The 17428-nt window shown below is 40.6% G+C and overlaps 1 protein-coding gene across 4 annotated transcripts in view; it reads left to right on the forward strand.

Annotated features, from left to right (window-relative positions):
- Positions 1–379: 379 nt before the first annotated feature.
- The window catches only part of ZBED1 (zinc finger BED-type containing 1), an 82357-nt gene continuing 65308 nt past the window's right edge, over positions 380–17428 (forward strand). The window contains exons 1-4 of one of the 4 annotated variants that reach the window (XR_008442714.1): positions 380–714; positions 13005–13200; positions 15737–15820; positions 16332–16431. The gene's annotated coding sequence lies outside the window, so the exon portion shown is untranslated. Of the gene's footprint in view, positions 715–13004; positions 13201–15736; positions 15821–16331; positions 16432–17428 lie in introns of those variants that run through there. The other 3 variants (XR_008442715.1, XR_008442713.1, XM_054008501.1) reach the window with 3 other exon arrangements.

A 17428-nucleotide genomic window follows, 5' to 3' on the forward strand; every position in this document is an offset into this window, starting at 1 on the left:
CTGCAGCTCCCGCCTCCTCCTCCGCGCGGGCTTGAAGAAAGAGGCGAGTGCAGCTGGAGCCCCGGCGGCGCCCATGGCAGGATTATCAGCATTGCTCCATTCGCCCGCCCTGGCCCCTCTTCTTCCCAGCGGAGCGCTGATCTTCCCTGCCGGAGAGCCGCAGCGGGGGCATGTGAGCGCCTCACTGTGCCCCGTGGAGTGAGTGTCTCCTTTGCCACACTCACACACACACACTCGCACACAAGAAGAAGAAGAAGAAGAAGCCCGTTGCTAAAGCGCTGTCAACTCGGCACGAACCAATGCAGATGCACCACCGGTTTTAGTGGGGGCTACTGCTTGCCTGGCAGGGTGGGTGGGTGGGTGGGGGGCTTCTGCCAGAGACCATCAGGATCGTTGCAATTACTAACTCCTCTCCTCCGGCTGCGGCTCCTGCTGGGTGACATGCAGTCCCTCATTTCTCCTGTGACCAAGGCTATTCTGGTAGCTTTGTTCATCTTTGCCATCCTCCTGATCCTCTATGTGATTCTCTGGTATATCTGCCGAGATGTGGATTGCGATCACGGAATCTGAGCTGGGATGCTGGGCAACGGCTTAACATAACAAGTGACAGACACACAAGCCAAACCAAAATCGAAGCCAGCCAAAAGAGCCCAGGGGAGAGAGCCACAATCGAGGCACAACCTGAGATTGACCTTCAGAGATCAGGGTGACCCGGTGAGTCTCCACAGATCTTGTGTACAAACGCGTGCGGGGGGAGGGCGGGAGGGAGATAAGGAGAGAAGAGAGAACTTCTTGTGCTTAATTAAGCAATGATTGTACAACAAAACCTCCCAGCTGCACTTCTGATCTCAGAAAGTACTGCAATGTCAGATTGCCTGGACTGCCTTCCACAGCTGTTCCATGGGTGGAAACAGTTACCAAAAAGAAACTGTCCCTTTGGCTTTTCCCACTTGTGCGGACAGTGTTTTCTGTCATTTTTATTCAGAGAACATTTTGATTCACGGGATCTTTCCGCTCAGCCTGCTTTTGCTAGGTCCACCGTTACTGTTTGATCGTGGGGCACTGTAGATATATACAATAGTACCGAACTATAGTGGGATCCATGTCTTTATCTTTGCTGCGAGAACTACTTTTAAAAATGCGTCTGGTTGTTGGTAGTAGGGAAAGGGCTGGAAGGAAAGTAAGACTGATGTGGTGCTGCCTTTTGCAGCCCCACATTGGTATGCAGGAGGTAGCTGCAATGCTAAACAGACCATAAAGGTGAGTCCGTGCGATAGAAAAGCAAACGCTTCATCAATTTGAAGGAGAAAATCAAGGAAGTAATTGAAAATTAGGGAGAACATATATATTGTTCAAAGGGCAAAAGTATACACATTTCATGGCGAAAACACAAGGTTTTTTGCTCTTTTTTTTTTCCCCCTTTTTTTTCCCTTTTGTAACTGATTTACCAAAAGAAAAAAATGTGCACCGTAAATTCTGCATTTGATTTGGTTTCCCCACATGTTACCCTGCGCAAGAGGGTCAATGGCTAAGGGTTAAAAACCAAGCAAACCCAGCAGTCTCAAAATATATTGACAAAGTGTGTAATTGCAGAATCGGTGAGTGTATATTTGAGGTGCACGGAGAACACTACAGGAAACACATCCTGCGCTGTTATTTTCCACACCTGAATGATTTTCATCCATCGATTGCTATTGCTATTATTGCTGTATTTTTTTGCTACAGGGTGCTATAATACTGGGGCATCAGCATATTTAAAGACATAGATACATTATCATTAAAAATGAGAAGCCCCTTAGAAATGAAAACGGTACTAAACGTTCAGACTGTGATGTTTCTGTCCTTGACCGAATAGCGTTGAGGAATGCGAGTACATTGCTAACTACAGTATGTATTCCCTCTGACTGGTATAAAGTATGTGTATCTACGTCTGTGTGTGCTCGGGAGTAAGAGAAAACTGCATTTGTTCTTAAAGCAAAGATACACAAGTGTAGTTAAATGCAACTGTGCAATTCAAGGTGATTTGATGCTGTACGTCTGTGATGGCAAGATTACTCTTAAGAACATAAAAATAGCCCTACTGTGTCAGACCTGAGGTCCATCTAGCCCAGTATCCTGTCTTCCAACAGTGGCCAGTGCCAGGTGCTTCAGAGGGAATGAACAGAACAGGTAATCATCAAGTGATCCATCCCCTGTCGCTCATTCCCAGCTTCTGGCAAACAGAGACTAGGGACACCATACTCTTACAACAGAATTCTTATTTGAAAGGCAATCTGTTGCAAAGATCCTATTTTAAACTAGACTCGTTGCTCATATTGAAATTGCATCTCAAAGATCTCCTGATCTGGGTAGTGGATTCGTCTGGACATTACCGTTAACGGATCCTACTAATGTGATTATAGCAGCAGTGACATCAGTGTTTACTTGCCCTGCAACTACAGTAGCAATGCATTTGTTTACTTCGCTCACGCACACAGTGAAATGTCTGTTGCACAACAATTCTGAACAGCAAAAAGATCATACATGCATTTTAAATGGTGATGGGTATGTTTTTTGCATGCATCTAATTATTTAGAAATACGATTCCTCACTGCCTCCCCCCAAAACCCTCCTCATTTAAATATTGCAGTTTCACTACTAAATAAACTAATTCCTACCTAAGTAGCAAAGAGCTCTTCATACTTTAACATGCCAAGCCATATTACATGTCCCCTCTAAATGACAGCAATGCACACATTCTGCCTAAATCACAAATGGAGAAAAAAATAATTCAATCCAATTATAATAACTCTGTCATTTAGTGTTAATTATTTTACAGCAAATCAATGTCTAAATCAGTCACATGCAGGGTAGGATGGAGTGGGGCAGATTAAAAAGTTTAGTGGCATCTGTGTTAAACATGGATATATGTGTGCATAGATAATAAATGTTGAGTTCAAATACCATTAATTATTTATTTGCCATGTTTCATAGGTCTGCTCATAACCAGTGTTAATCAGCCATATATTTGTAGAGGCTCTGAAAAAGCATCATTGTCTTGGATTTATAGTTGCACTATTCAAAATCACTAGCTACATTTAGGAGCTATGCTTGTTGTCTATTAATGTATTAACTGATGATAGATTACAAGCAACATCCTAAGAACATGGAAGTCACCCTTGCTATTTCTACAGTCTGACAGAGTGTGAAATCCTGGCCTCATTGAAGTCATTGGGAGTTTTACCATTGACTTCAATGGAACCAGAAGTTCACTCCAAATATAAGTTTGTAATAGGAAGGAATAACTACAGCTGAGAGAACCATCAAAAAGGTGTGTGTGTGGGGGGAGGGAGGGGGAGTCAGTTGTAGTGGAAAACCTAAGAGGGATTTATTTTTTTGCTGAAAAGTCTGGAGAAAGTTTGATTTCCATTTTAGTTTTTTGCTAGCAAAAGGCACCCTGGGCTTCCTTTTTCTATTCGCCTAACCCAGCAGTCATTACCAAATTGTTCTCTCTCTGTGTTTTCCTATTTCCCCCCAAACTGACATCTAAAAATTAATTTGTTACTAACTGAGGTATTAAGTATATTGAAATGAGATGGATAAGAAGTAAGGCACACACCCTCAAAAGTATCTAGGCACCTAACTTCCATCCATTTCAATGGGAGAATTAGCTGTCTAAATATGTTTGAGGATCTGGGGGTAACTCCATATTTATCAAGCCCATAATACAGCTCTTACAACTTCATGATTAGTACTAAAGAACTCCTCCCCTGATGGTTGGCTAAGGTTCTGATTATGTTCCCATTGAAGCCAAAGGAAATATTACTGTATTACAAAAGCTGTAGTGTGATATGTTAGAACTGTGTCATTATCTAAACAGAAGATTAATATGCTATAGAAACAATATTTAAAAGAAGATATTTTGATACATCACCTAGTTTGTTTAAAAATATTTTGAAAATTATCATACATTTTACAGTGAAAGTACAAATGTTACTGAATTTTACAGTTTAACTATTACGACAGAGTAGCATGAGTGGCATGGTCCCAGGAAGGCCAGAGTTCTAATTTCAACTCTCACTCAGGCTTGCTACAAATGGCTTAGGACCCTATACAACATTCTTTACTCACTCCTTATCCAAGAAAAACCCAGTTCAAGTCTGTGGGAATTTTGCTTGAAAATGGAGGGCCTGAGTAGGCACTTAACCTTTCGGTTTTGCCAGCTCTTGGTTTTCTTTTCTGTAAAATTGGGCTAATGTAGGCCAGATTCTCTGTGGTGTGCCCATTTAGCATTGCCTGCATAATCTGGTTCTATAGCTGTTTTAACAAATCCATTAAGGATCATCCAAGTGTAAAGTGATGAGGACGGAAGCACTGAGTTATCTTAGGGGCTTTAATGCCATTCCCCTCCCTGATCTGGCAGAGCAGGGAAAAGTAGCTTGGACCAGAAGAAACAGTGTACGGCCAGGGTGCCTCTATATCATACCAATCCTCAGCTGTGTTTTTGGTCCCCTGTGGCAATTGCAGTCATGTGCAAATTGGAACAGCAGGATTGGAAGATAGCAAAAGTGAACATAAAGCTACCTTTGAACAATTCCAGCCCCTAATACAGTTTGATACAGGAACCATTTAGTGAAATTCTATGGTCTGTGTTATGCAGGTCAGATAATATGACCATAAGGGCCCCTTGTGGCTTTAAAATCTACAAACACATGCATTCGGACAAACGTTTAGTTTTATTTGAGTATCTGGCTTTATATATTTATAACCTGGCTCATGGGGGATTGTGAGTATTAATTAGGTAATGCTTGCAGAGCAATTTGAAAATGCAGAAGTGCTATCTAAATGCCAAATATTCTTATTCTTATTCATGGGAGAAGAAGAACAGGAGTACTTGTGGCACCTTAGAGACTAACAAATTTATTAGAGCATAAGCTTTCGTGGACAACAGCCCACTTCTTCGGATGCATGGGAGAAGAGTGCAATATGCTCAGATATATCTATGGCACATTGCATCTGCATCCTTTTCTCCTTCTTCGACACTAATAATGATGCTGCCCTAATAATGTTAGTAAAAATCCCACATGGCTACACAGTGTTCTAAAATGCATCTATAAGTTAGACCACCTCTTACTGAAGTCCCACATCAGTTATATACTACTGCTTACTTTTCTGGTGTGTTCTCTACACACCAAATAGTTCAATACTGCTCCACAGAAGGAACATTTGATAAATATGTTAAAAAGTTGTACTGCCATTTCTTAGCAGGTAAAGAATAGCTAACATTTTCAGTTTCTTTGATGACTTTTTGTTTGTTTGTCTGTTTTCTGATTTTTCTCCTAAGATATAATATTTTGAGCTTTGACTGCTTAGGACATATTTTGAAGACAAACTGCACAAATTGATTTTCCTAAAGTGTGCTGATAAAGTGCTAAGAGTATTGGAGAGCTTTCCATACAAATCTGCACTACAATATTTGTAGTAGATAACTATATTTTTATTTGTAGTAAACTGCTTTTCCTTGTTCAAGTAGAGATCCTTTAAAGTAAAAATAGCTTTCTTGGTTTAGCATTCTGCTTTTTGTCTATGTTTTAATGTGCGGCATATAGGTACAGAATGGTACCTTATAGACACTAGGGCCCAGATTTTTAAAGATATTTAAATGCCTAATAGGATTATCAAAAGTATCCAGGTGTTTAAAACTCATTTAATTCAGTGGATGTTAGGCACTTAGGTGCTTTTGAAAATTCCATTAGCCACCTAAAAACATTTAAAAATCTGGTCCTAAGTGAAAAGATTTGGGTTTAGTCCTTCATACACTGTCTGTAGTTGAGAATTATGTCTTTAATTTGGATACTTTGTCATGGTATTGTGGAATCCTGGAAATACTCTTTGGTGTTACAGCATGTTATTGTTTAGATACAACGGGGGCATATACTAGTCGAGTGATTTTTTTAAAAATATAAAAATATAATGAATTTGAATCATAGTTGGGGTTTGGATTAGGGAGACATGGGGTGGAAAAGATTGCCCAATTGTGTGTTTGTAGAAGGGAGAGAAAGAAATGGAAAGAGAGAGCAGAGAAGACTATACCATCAAGAGGAAAGTAGAGATACTCCAGGGAAATCAAATTCTGAAAAGTGCAGCTAATGTAGAGCAGAGTGCTGGTCTCAAAGGACATGAATTGTAACTTCTGTTTAAAAAAAGTATTTTTAGATAACTATGGGATTGAGATAGAAACCCATATCGCTACAGCTACCTGAGATTCTTTATATGAATGCCTTTGTTCATTTAGGTTTGAAATTCATGTCTGTTTTAGCTCACATATACATACGTGCACTTAACACTGGCAGTTTTGCAGCTAGTTCATAGAGAATAAAAGAAAGATGATATTATACAATGGCACTTTAAACGAAATACACTTATGAAGGGAGTACATACATTGTAAACATACTATCCTCTTTCTTTAAAAAATGTGTATAGATTCTGTCTGCTACAGAAAAACATTGGTTGGTAGTCCATCACTGACGATGATGATGATATTGTCACAATTCTCATCTATAACTATGCATATGACTCTGAAATCCAAACCCTGATGCAGAGCTGGTCTCACTGAGGACATGGGAAGTCCATATCTATGACGTTTGATGATGCAGCTTTGTCGCACCTTTCACATGCAGCCTGGAGACGATTTCATCGATCCCGCTCAAACCTGTTACATGCTGATCTTGTCAGAGACCACCAGTGATTCCTGTTCTGAGCCATTTGCTTGAGTTCTTTGAGATTGATACCAGCCCACTGGAGACTGCTCTTCTGATTATCTTTTAAGTGCTTATACGGACAAACCATTTTTCTTTTGCCCTGCCTTAGCTCCCCATACAAGATCTGTTTTGGGAGATGGCAGTCTTCCATTCTGATGACATGTCTGGTCCACCTAAGTTATACTCTCAATAGCATTTCCTCAATTCTGATTGTGTTTACTCTCTCTAGGACCTTAATATTGTTCACTCTGTCCTGCTAGCGAGTGCTTATTATTGAGAAGAGGAGGCGCATGTGAAATTACTCAAGCTATTTAATGTGCTGTCTATAAAGAGTCCATGTCTTAGATCCATACAGGAGAGATGTTAGAACCACTGCACTGAAGATCTTCAATTTGATGGAGAGACAAATGTTGTGTTGGTTAAAGACTTTTGTTTGGAGTCGCCTGGCTAGCCTTACTGATTCTGGAGGTAATTTCCTTATCAAGGTAACTGTCACTTGAGGTGGTGCTGCCCAAATACTTGAACTGATCCACATTTTTCAGCTGTTTGCCTTAGATGAAGATGGCTGGTACTGGGACATTGGAATGAGGAGCTGGTTGGAACAAGAACTCTGTTTTACCGAGACTGATGGTGAGACCAAAGAGCTGAGATGCTTCAGAAAATCTATCAACGATGACCTGAAGGTCATCATATCTATGAGCCATCAAGGTGCAGTCATCTGCAAAAAGTGCCTCAATGAGAAGTCTCTCCAGCATCTTGGTCTTAACATGGAGTCTTTGAAGATCAAAGAGGTAGCCATTGAGTTGGTAGCAGATGTATATCTCTTGATCCAAGTCCCTTGTGGCATAGCTGAGGACACAGGCAAAGAACAAATTGAACAGCACTGGAGCAAGTACACAGTCTTGCTTCACTCAATTCAAGATTTTGAATGCATCAGAAGAGTCACCATTTGAGAGCACTTGCACTGTTATGTGGTCATGGAACCTTCCTTGGCAGTCCAGTTTATGTAGAATAGCCCATAGACCCTCTCAGTTGACTGTATCAAAAGCTTTGGTCAAGTTGATGAAGACTGCATACAAGTCCATGTTCTGCTCCAAACATTTTTCTGGACCTGCCTTATAACAAAAATCATGTCTGTAGTATTATGACCTGGTCTGAAACCACACTGTGCTTCTGGCAGATTCTCCTCAAGTATGTTTGCAATGAGTCTGTTCAGTAGAATGCGAGCTAGTATTTTCCCTGCTGTACAGAGGAGAGAAGTACCTCTGTAATTTCTGTAGTCAGCTTTACTGCCTTTGTTTTTGAACAGTGATACAATAATAGCATTTCTTCTTCCTCCCAAATGCTATTCAAGATGTCGTGGAACACCTCAATAGCCTTTGGGCCTGCTACTTTGTACAGTTCTGCTGGAATACCATCCTTTCTGGACACTTTGACAGAGTTCAGTTGTTTGATGGCTTTTATGACCTCTTCAACTGATGGAGGGAGATCGAGATCCTCTTTGATAGGTTTCTCAGGTAACTGATCAAGGACATGCCGATTGACTGTGGATAGTCTCTACTGAGTAGACTATGAAGTGTTCAACCCAGCTCTGTATGATTCCCTCCTTGTCTTTGATGAGGGTTATGCCATCTGCCAACTTCAGGGGAACTGTGCCAGAGTTAGATGGTCCATAGGCTGCTTTGAGAGAGTTAAAGAACATCTTTGCGTTGTTCGTATCTGTGTAATGCTGAACTTCTGCAGCCTTCCTCTCCTACCACTCATCCTGCATTCTCCTCAGTTCAAACTGGGCCTTGCTCTGTAGGTACTTAAACCTATATTTCTTTGAGATGGAAGTGAGATCATTCTGCCATTCAACAAATGCTTTCTGATTGTCACTTAGGAGTTTGGAAATGTCCTTATAGTTCTCATCGAATCAGTCCTGGTGTACACTTTTCTTCAGCCCCAGCACTGATTTAGCTGTGTCAATAATCACATCTCTAAACTGGTTCAATTTTTCTGTTGGATTGCCAGTGACTGGTGAGCATGAAAAAAGCTTGTCATCAAGTGATTGCTGAAACTGCACCTGATAGTCGATGTGCTTGTGCTTTGCTATGTTGAAGGCTGTTCTGTTGAGCCTGGGGTGCTTGCGATGTAAGGGGATAATCTGCAGGTTGAGCATTGCGCTTACCAATCTGATCTGTCCAGCATTCTGCACCACGCATGGCTCTGGTAATTCTGACATCACAGATATCTCATTGGTGGGTGATACCAGAGTCTATCAGGTGTCATTGTATGGTCCGTGGGTGCATCCATGGAAAAGTATATTGATATCAAACAGATTTTTGTGCTTGATCTTGTTCCCAATAAATTCAATGGGAGCTTTGCCACTGACTTCAGTGAGAGAAGGGGTGGACCCTAGAGTGCTGGGGGAAAAGGTATTAGATAGTTAACTTAGTATGACCACGAAATATACATATGTACAGAAAGTAGGAAGAAGGGAGTAATGGAATCTTAATATTTACCCTAAAAAAAGCAAAGTCTGCACACAAAAGAACACACTTTTCATATTTTCGACATTGTATGTGTATGTGAAAAAGAAGGAAATCTCCTAGAAGACATGAGAGATTAAGGTTATACATAATGAGGCCTGTTGTACAATTATTGTACTTGGTTTATGGTTAGATCTTTAAAAAGACCAAACTGTTTGGATATGATTCCTATAAAATCTGTCTAACAAAATGGTTCGATGTGACTGGAACAAGAGAACATATGTACTAAGTGCAGAAAAATACATTATCTTTTGTTCAGTAGCATCTTTCAGATTGATTGTATTTCAGGATAAAAATCCAGTAGAAGATAATAAACTTTATCTGCCAATTCAGTATCCATTTCTATTGTAGGTTGTATGTACCGTGAACTCTGTTAAATGGGTACTTGACAAACCATTTGGAAAATAGATTTATAATGCCTACAGTAATAATTAAGTAAGGTCTTCCGGGAAAATATATTGACACAGCTGACTTGTAGGACACATTTCTTAAAAACGTTACCTCTTTCAGTTAATGCATTTCTGAAGATTAACATCATCACCTTTGTGGAGATATGTATATCTAGCAGGGATTAAAACTAACTAAATTGATAATCAATCTCTGTTCTAATTACTTGTTTTTATTTCATACTGTAATACCATTCTGGCAAGCCTACTAGGGATTACAACTAAGTGGAAGATTAATGGAATGTTGGTATCAGTGAAGATAAAATAAAGACTCTGTGAGCATACAGAAAGACACACATTGGTATAAATTTGCAGTGGCTGAAAAAGTGTAAATGAGCTTGAGTAAGAAGTAGGAACTGAGAAATGTACATTTACCCCTTGAAAATGGAGATACAGAAGGATGAGGTATTGCTAGACCAAATCTAACCCGCCATGTCCCCTCCCCCCTCCCCCAAACCACTCTGTAATATAAAGGTTATGCTGGAGAGAGAGACAAGACTGTTGTTGGAACTCAAGGACTTGGAATGTCATGATGTGTGATGAAGGCGAGGTTTATATGGCCAAATTTTACAAATACTAGATTACTCCCTGTGAATTCCTAGGAGCACACATGAGCTACTTCTAGTGAGCGATCAGTTGTATTCAGTGAGGAAAATAATACTTCTTTGCTCTTATATAGCATCTTTAGTCCAGAGATCTCAAAACACTTTACAAAGGAGGTCAGTATCATTTTACAGATGGGGAAACTGAGGCACCGGGTGGTTACATGACTTGCCCCAAGTTCACACAGCAAACAAGAGGCAGTACCTGGGACTATAACTAAGTTCACCTGACTCGGGGTCCGGTGCACTTTTCACTAGGACACACTGGCTTTAGATTCTCCTACTAGAATACGAGCTGGCCTTAATGTCCCTCTTTTGGCTCTCAACCTGTTTCAGGCCAAATAGCCCAAACAGGAGAGATGTCAGCTTCCAAAAGAGTGTGTATCTGGACCCAGTGACAGGACTTCCTAACTAGGGTTATCATATTTAAAAAATAAAAAAAGAGGACACTCCACGGGGCTCTGGCCCCACCACTTTCCCACCCCCAGCCCTGCCCCAACTCCACCCCTTCCCCAAAGTCCCTGCCCTAACTCTGCCCCCACCCCTGAGTGCCCCGCATTCCCCCTCCTCCCTCCCAACCACACGAAAAGGGCTGCCCGAGCGCTACCAGCTTCACGGTTTGCCGGGCAGCCCCCAGACTCTGCGCCCCCAGCCGGCGCTTCCCCAGTGCAGCTAGAGCCCAGGAGGGGAATCGCCCAGCCGGGGGCGCAAGGTCTGGAGGCTGCCCGGCAAACTGTTAAGCTGGTAGCGCTCGGGCTTCGGGCAGCCCCCATGCCTCCGGACCCTGCACCCCCGGCTGGGCACTTCCCCTCCCAGGCTCCAGCTGCTGTGCTCCTCCCCTGACTCTTCGGCTCTATTTAAGAGCCGAGCTGCCCGAACACTACCGGCTTCAGGCAGCCCCCAGGCCTCTGGACCCTGCGCTCCCCGAGCCCAGGAGGGGAAGTGCCCGGCCGGCGGCTCAGGGTCCGGAAGCATGGAGGCTGCCCGAAGCCGGTAGCTCTTGGGCAGCTTGGCTTTAAACAGAGCAGAAGAGTCAAGGTAGGGGGCACAGCAGCCACGGGAGGAGAAGTGCCCGGCCGGCAGTATTTTTCCCGGACATGTTCGGCTTTTTGGCAGGTCTCCCCGGACGGGGGTTTGATTACCAAAAAGCCGGACATTTCTGGGAAAAAACGGACGTATGGTAACCCTATTCCTAACCCATACTTGATTAAACAGCTATGCAGCAGCCTTAATCATCCTGAGAGCTTACTCTGGTCAGCAGTTCACACATACCTACCACTTACATAACTCCTCACCTCTGCCATGCCTGACTCTAGAGCTGAAGTGATCTAAATACACAGAAGTGAATCACTGGAAAACCTGAACCACTGTAATGAGATATGGAGGGAGAATGCTGCCTCCAAATACAATACTAGTTCTGGAGTACAGGGTCTAGAATCACTAGGCCTGTATATTTTGTACATCTCTTATACCTCCAGTGCAACACCTAACACACTTTTGGCACGACAGAACAATAAATCATAATAACTTAGATCATTATATTTTGTGTTGGGCATACCCCTGTGTATTACTGTGGGTTTTCTTTAGTGTACATAGTGTTCTTGCATCATTACTGCATTCTATTAAAGGTGCACATTACTTCTCAAAATATGTTACACATACTGTCCTGTGGCACCTTTAAGACTAACAGATGTATTGGAGCATAAGCTTTTGTGGGTGAATACCCACTGCGTCTGATGAAGTGGGTATTCACCCACGAAAGCTTATGCTCCAATACATCTGTTAGTCTTAAAGGTGCCACAGGACTCTCTGTTGCTTTTTACAGATCCAGACTAACACGGCTACCCCTCTGATACATTACACATACTATAGTATAGTATAGGTCATTTGGGCAGTATAGTATGTGTAACCATTTGTACTGTAGGGTTTGCAAGCAGCTAGCACTCAAATCTGACCTGCTTTGAGAAGAGGAGCAATTACATGGGAGTTATCATGAGAAACCAGTGCAAACGACTGCTGTGTTTTACTCCCTTATGTAGCTGGAATGCTGGGAATGGTGTAACTTTCTCTGTTGCGCTGTCCTCTTATTGCACTGAGCCAAGAGTGGACTTTAATGAAGATAGGAGTCAGAATACAGTGGACTTTTAGTGGGGAGACCTTATACTTCTCTGCCTACATTACTATTTACTCAGAAATTGCAATATCAAGCTAAAAATGGTAGTCATTTTCAATACAACACCAAAATACTGTAAATTAGAGCTGCAGTGAACTAATCATCAGAGATTCAAACTCTGATTCTCTCGGAATAGTTCACAGACTCACTGTCATTCACCCATTAGACTCAAGAAAAGCAAGACAGAAATGCCAATATTTATATTTCTTATTCGATTTATTTTATTTGCAATTATGTCAGATCACAATGAAAGATGTTTTGAGCCTGGAACAAAATGACTTTTGCATATTTGAATGCTTATATTGTTTTCTTGGAGGTTGACTCTAATTTATCTCCATACAGGCTGGCAAGCCTGGAGAGCTTTTAAATAAAAGAAGTAAGAAAAGAGAACGGGAGGCTGCTAGGTGGACTTGTATTAACCCTCCCAGCTCTAAAAACAAATCATACATCAGCTAGCAAGAACACATATTGCACTATAGAATTATATAAAGGTCTCTTTTTACATTTTACAGTATGATAAAATAAGTGGATCGGCTATGAATAATACAGATTTGTAAGCTGTGTTCAAGAACTTATGTGAATTTACCAGACTGTAAGGAATCAAGTTTCTATCTCCTTGGACTATCCTGTTCCAGACACCAAGTTGAGACCAAATTCATTTAACTTGATTCTGCCAGTGGGACTGGATATGTGATCCAGAGATCAAAGGTTAGTGTATATAAATTACAAACCAACTGTTGCCATTTTGCTTCATAAAGCTCTCAGTGTTACCAATAAGGTCAGATGCAGAGTAGAAACATCTTTGGCAATTGCAAGCAGGAATCAGGTAACAAATCCTGAAAAGATTACTTCAAATACCTAAAGTTATATGTGTCTTTCATGACAAATTCTGTTCCCAGTCACACTGGTAAAAAGCCCATTGAATTAAATGAGCTTGCACTGGTATAGCTGAGACTAGAATTTTGCCCACTTTTGGATGGATCTTTAGCTGATGTAAGTCAGAATAGCTCCACTGAAGTCAATGGAGCTATGCAAAGTTACACCAGGTGAAGATCTTGTCCTATGTATAGGAGTATGCATATAGGTATACATATTGCATATTTAATTCAAATAACATCTTTAGCTTACAAATAGAGAGAAGTGCTTCTTACAACTCGGTATTAACTTTTAGAATGGTGTGCTGTACAACACTGTTAGTCAGATTTAGGGCAGATGTTGGGTCACTCAAGCTTGTGCATACACTGTAACTCCTGTTTCTGTGATGTACTAGTATAGTAACACTAAAGTTGCCTTAGATACAGTTCTGAAGAGATATAGAGTTCCTTAGAAATACAGTTCTGGAACAGGTGTTTGAATCACGTAATCCTTTATTTTATCAATTGGCTGAATTGATATATTCATGTAAGAAGAAAACCCTGTTCACTTTCCTCACAAAGTCAGTGGGACTACTTGTGTGAGGAAGATAAGCAGAATTTTCCCTGAAATGTCAGGACAATTGTGCTAGTTAGGACTGGACATGTAGCTGGGTCGAATCCTATAAACTCTTTACACACAGAATTCTCATTTGAGTCAATGGGAGTTCCATGTACGGAATGCATGTGGGATGGACCCCACAATTTAGACAGGATTTTGGCAAATCTTACTTGTACAACTTAATTCTAATATGCAGCTGAACTCCCACCACCCCAGCTATCTAACAGCGTAGTCCTGCTCCCTTTGAAACTGTTTCAGTGGAAACATGATCAAGCCTGAAGCCTGGACTGATGTTTGTAGAGAATTGTAAAGTGGTTTTGTGCTGTGGAGTAGACAGATCTCTGCTAGGGGATAGGTTAAACTTCCCAAAATTATTTTAATTCACAATCTAATCTGGATTTGAAAATGAGTCTTTGGATTTAAAAGATAAATGCGTTAAGCCAATGTACCAATAGTTCCCGTTCTCTTGCTGTCACTAGTCAGTGCAGTTCACAGACCCAAATGCCTTCTTTTGCCTGATGGAGAACACTAGTAGAGGAATGCTGAACCGTGCTGTTCCAGCTGTAAAAAGTTAGAGAATGTATGCAATAGCAGCAGCAAATCTCAAAATAAATGACCCTCCCAGACGTTTATATGGCTGTTTATTTCCTTTTTTGTTTGTTTTTTAAAATGTTTATGTGATACATTTTAAAGGTTTATCACCCAATGTACTCACCAAAAAGAATTTTTAAAAGTTGAAAGGAGATACACCTCTACCCCGATAGAACACTGTCCTCGGGAGCCAAAAAATCTTACCGTGTTATAGGTGAAACCGTGTTATATCGAACTTGCTTTGATCCCCCGGAGCACTGCTTTACCGCGTTATATCTGAATTCGTGTTATATCGGGTCGCGTTATATTGGGGTAGAGATGTATTGTCAATTGTCTATTATAAATTTCTCTCCTCATTTTTCTATCTCCATTAAATAAGCCTAGATTTCCCCCTGTTATATTATCTGTTTTTCTGCCTTTCATTGTAGTGTTTCTAAAAGGGAATATCGATTGACAATGCTGTAAAAGGAAGATTAGATTCCCCAGCTGTTTCAAAGCAGTAGTTAGTGCACCTGATGATATGAGGCATAGGTGGCTTTATACCACCTATTCACTCTTCCTCCTGTCTCCTCCAGGGACACTGCTAGAAGCTGAAACAATCTCTGTCACAAATTAGAGCAGCCTTAGAGTTGCTCTGACTTCTGCTGGTGGAGAACGTCCTGGAAAGGTTGCTCCACTGGTCAAAATCACTAGAACATATCATGCAATTCCCATTATCTCTCATATCTGACTATGTCCCTCCCCAACCCAATCCCTTGCTAAAACACCCCCTACACTGGGAAAGGGGGGAGGAGCAAAGCAGGAATAACTACACCAGGGGAATCCTCAGCTGCTGCCTTAAGGCAGTTTTATGACCCGTTAGCACTGCTGAAGCACAATGATGACTAAAACTGCCTTAAGATGGCAGTAGCTGAGGATAGCCCTAATGTTGGGGAGTCCTCAGATGGGACAGACATTTCAGTGAAGTGTCCTAATTTTAGACATGCCAAACACTTTCCTTTTTATACCAATATATGGTTTTAGATGACTAAGAATTGTGGACTAAATCTTTCTGAAATCATCACTTAAAACCTTGTCAAATAAATGGAGAAAATATTTAAAGAAAAGGGAAAATTATTTCATTTACTGTAGCTTGTTTTCCAGGTGTTTCCCTGAAATGTCCCTCTGTTTTATTGTTTAGCTGTGCTAAAGGGACATTATATCACAGAAACATGGAAGGGCAAGAAAATCTATGGACAAAAAATGCACTCTCGGAGTAAGAAAGGTAAAGAACAAGCAAAGGTGAAAATGCATTAAGAGTTTCTATGGCTTGTTCATATCACAACTTGTGAAAGCACAAGATCCTTCCTAACAAGCATCTCACTGGCACAGACAATTGCATCCTTCGATTTAACAGTCTTCTAGGATTTACCTGTTCTCAGCTTTTTGTTTACAATGTTAGGTCCAATTAAATGAGGCCCTACTCAGTGCTCAGAGCAAACTACTAATACTTTCAATAGGAATTTTGCCTGAGTCAGGATTGTTGGATTGCTTGGAATAAGTAATGCAGGCATGAGAATTTTGAAATGGTATTTGTGATAATTTTATGGTGTAAGCTGTACTGGGCAGCTTACATTATGGGTGGTACCAGAAACAAATAGTAAAATAAGGATGATGGTGATGATTATGTCTATAACTGAGAATATAGTAGTAACAGGTGTACATACTGCTAAACCATGGTGCCTGTCCCATTTGATGTCATTTTCTAAACACCTATAAATAATTCTGTCTTTCAGGTTGGATGTGGCACCTCAAAGTTATCTTGTCACATCTCCCTATCTCTCCACATGCAAGGAGGCAATAACAACAATGCTGAGATATTATAGTAATTCAAGAAAATAAAATATTTTTTAAAGTGAATAACATTTGAGTACCATTCTTTGTCTCGTAATGTCAAAGTAAAAGCACAGCTAATAAAATGACTAATAGCACTTAGAGTAGTTTACTGACACTGAAAACCTTGTCATTTTTAAAGAAAAATAAAGGCAATTGCTAACAGGAGAAAAGTATGTTGTTGGGCAGCGAGGTTAGTATCCTTGCTGTGACCAATGTAAGTGGTATCTCATTCTTATTTTTAATGTAAAAGTGAGAGCCAATCCTTTCAATGAAAGAAGACAGTGTCTTTCGACTCAGTTTAAAAAAACCCAAAACAAAAGCCAAACTGCAGATTATATTTTATTAAAATGTGAAAGCCAGAAATGTTTGAAGATATCCTTGACCTTCAAGCTCTTTTCTTAAATATGGGAACAACAGATGGGGATTGTGAATGTTTAAAATTGCATGAATGAACACATTTAGAAATGGATGGAGTGCTAATGAAGTCTAGAAACATTCTTGTTGGGCATTCTCAGATGGCAGAGCTGCCTAATAAATTAAGGAACTGCCCAACAAAGGCAATGATCAACCGTGGCATGTTGGCAAAGACAAACACACAGGTCCTTATTAGTGACACAATATAAAAGCAACATCAATTTAAACCCCCTCCCGTGTCAGGAGTGCTAAGCTAATGATTTGCCCTTTTACACTTGGAGCACCGGGTTACATAAAGGATCTCCAATCACTGTGGACTGGATGTGAAAAACATGACCTAAATGGAATGATTTGGCTACTGTACACTAACTCTTTTTGTTAAGAAATTTGGAAAATAACATATGTGATATGAGAAGAGCTATAATCAATTTAAATGGTCTATTAGGGAAAAAAAACTTATTTCATTGAAAGCTCTAGGAATCCTGTGTTTCATCCATCCTGATATTAATAGTCCATCATCATGTAAGCAACATGGTTTTATGTACTTTTTTATTTATTGGGACAGAAGAATGTAAATAAAAGG

Source organism: Malaclemys terrapin, chromosome 1, assembly GCF_027887155.1.
Source record: "Malaclemys terrapin pileata isolate rMalTer1 chromosome 1, rMalTer1.hap1, whole genome shotgun sequence".
Classification (NCBI taxonomy): domain Eukaryota; kingdom Metazoa; phylum Chordata; order Testudines; family Emydidae; genus Malaclemys; species Malaclemys terrapin.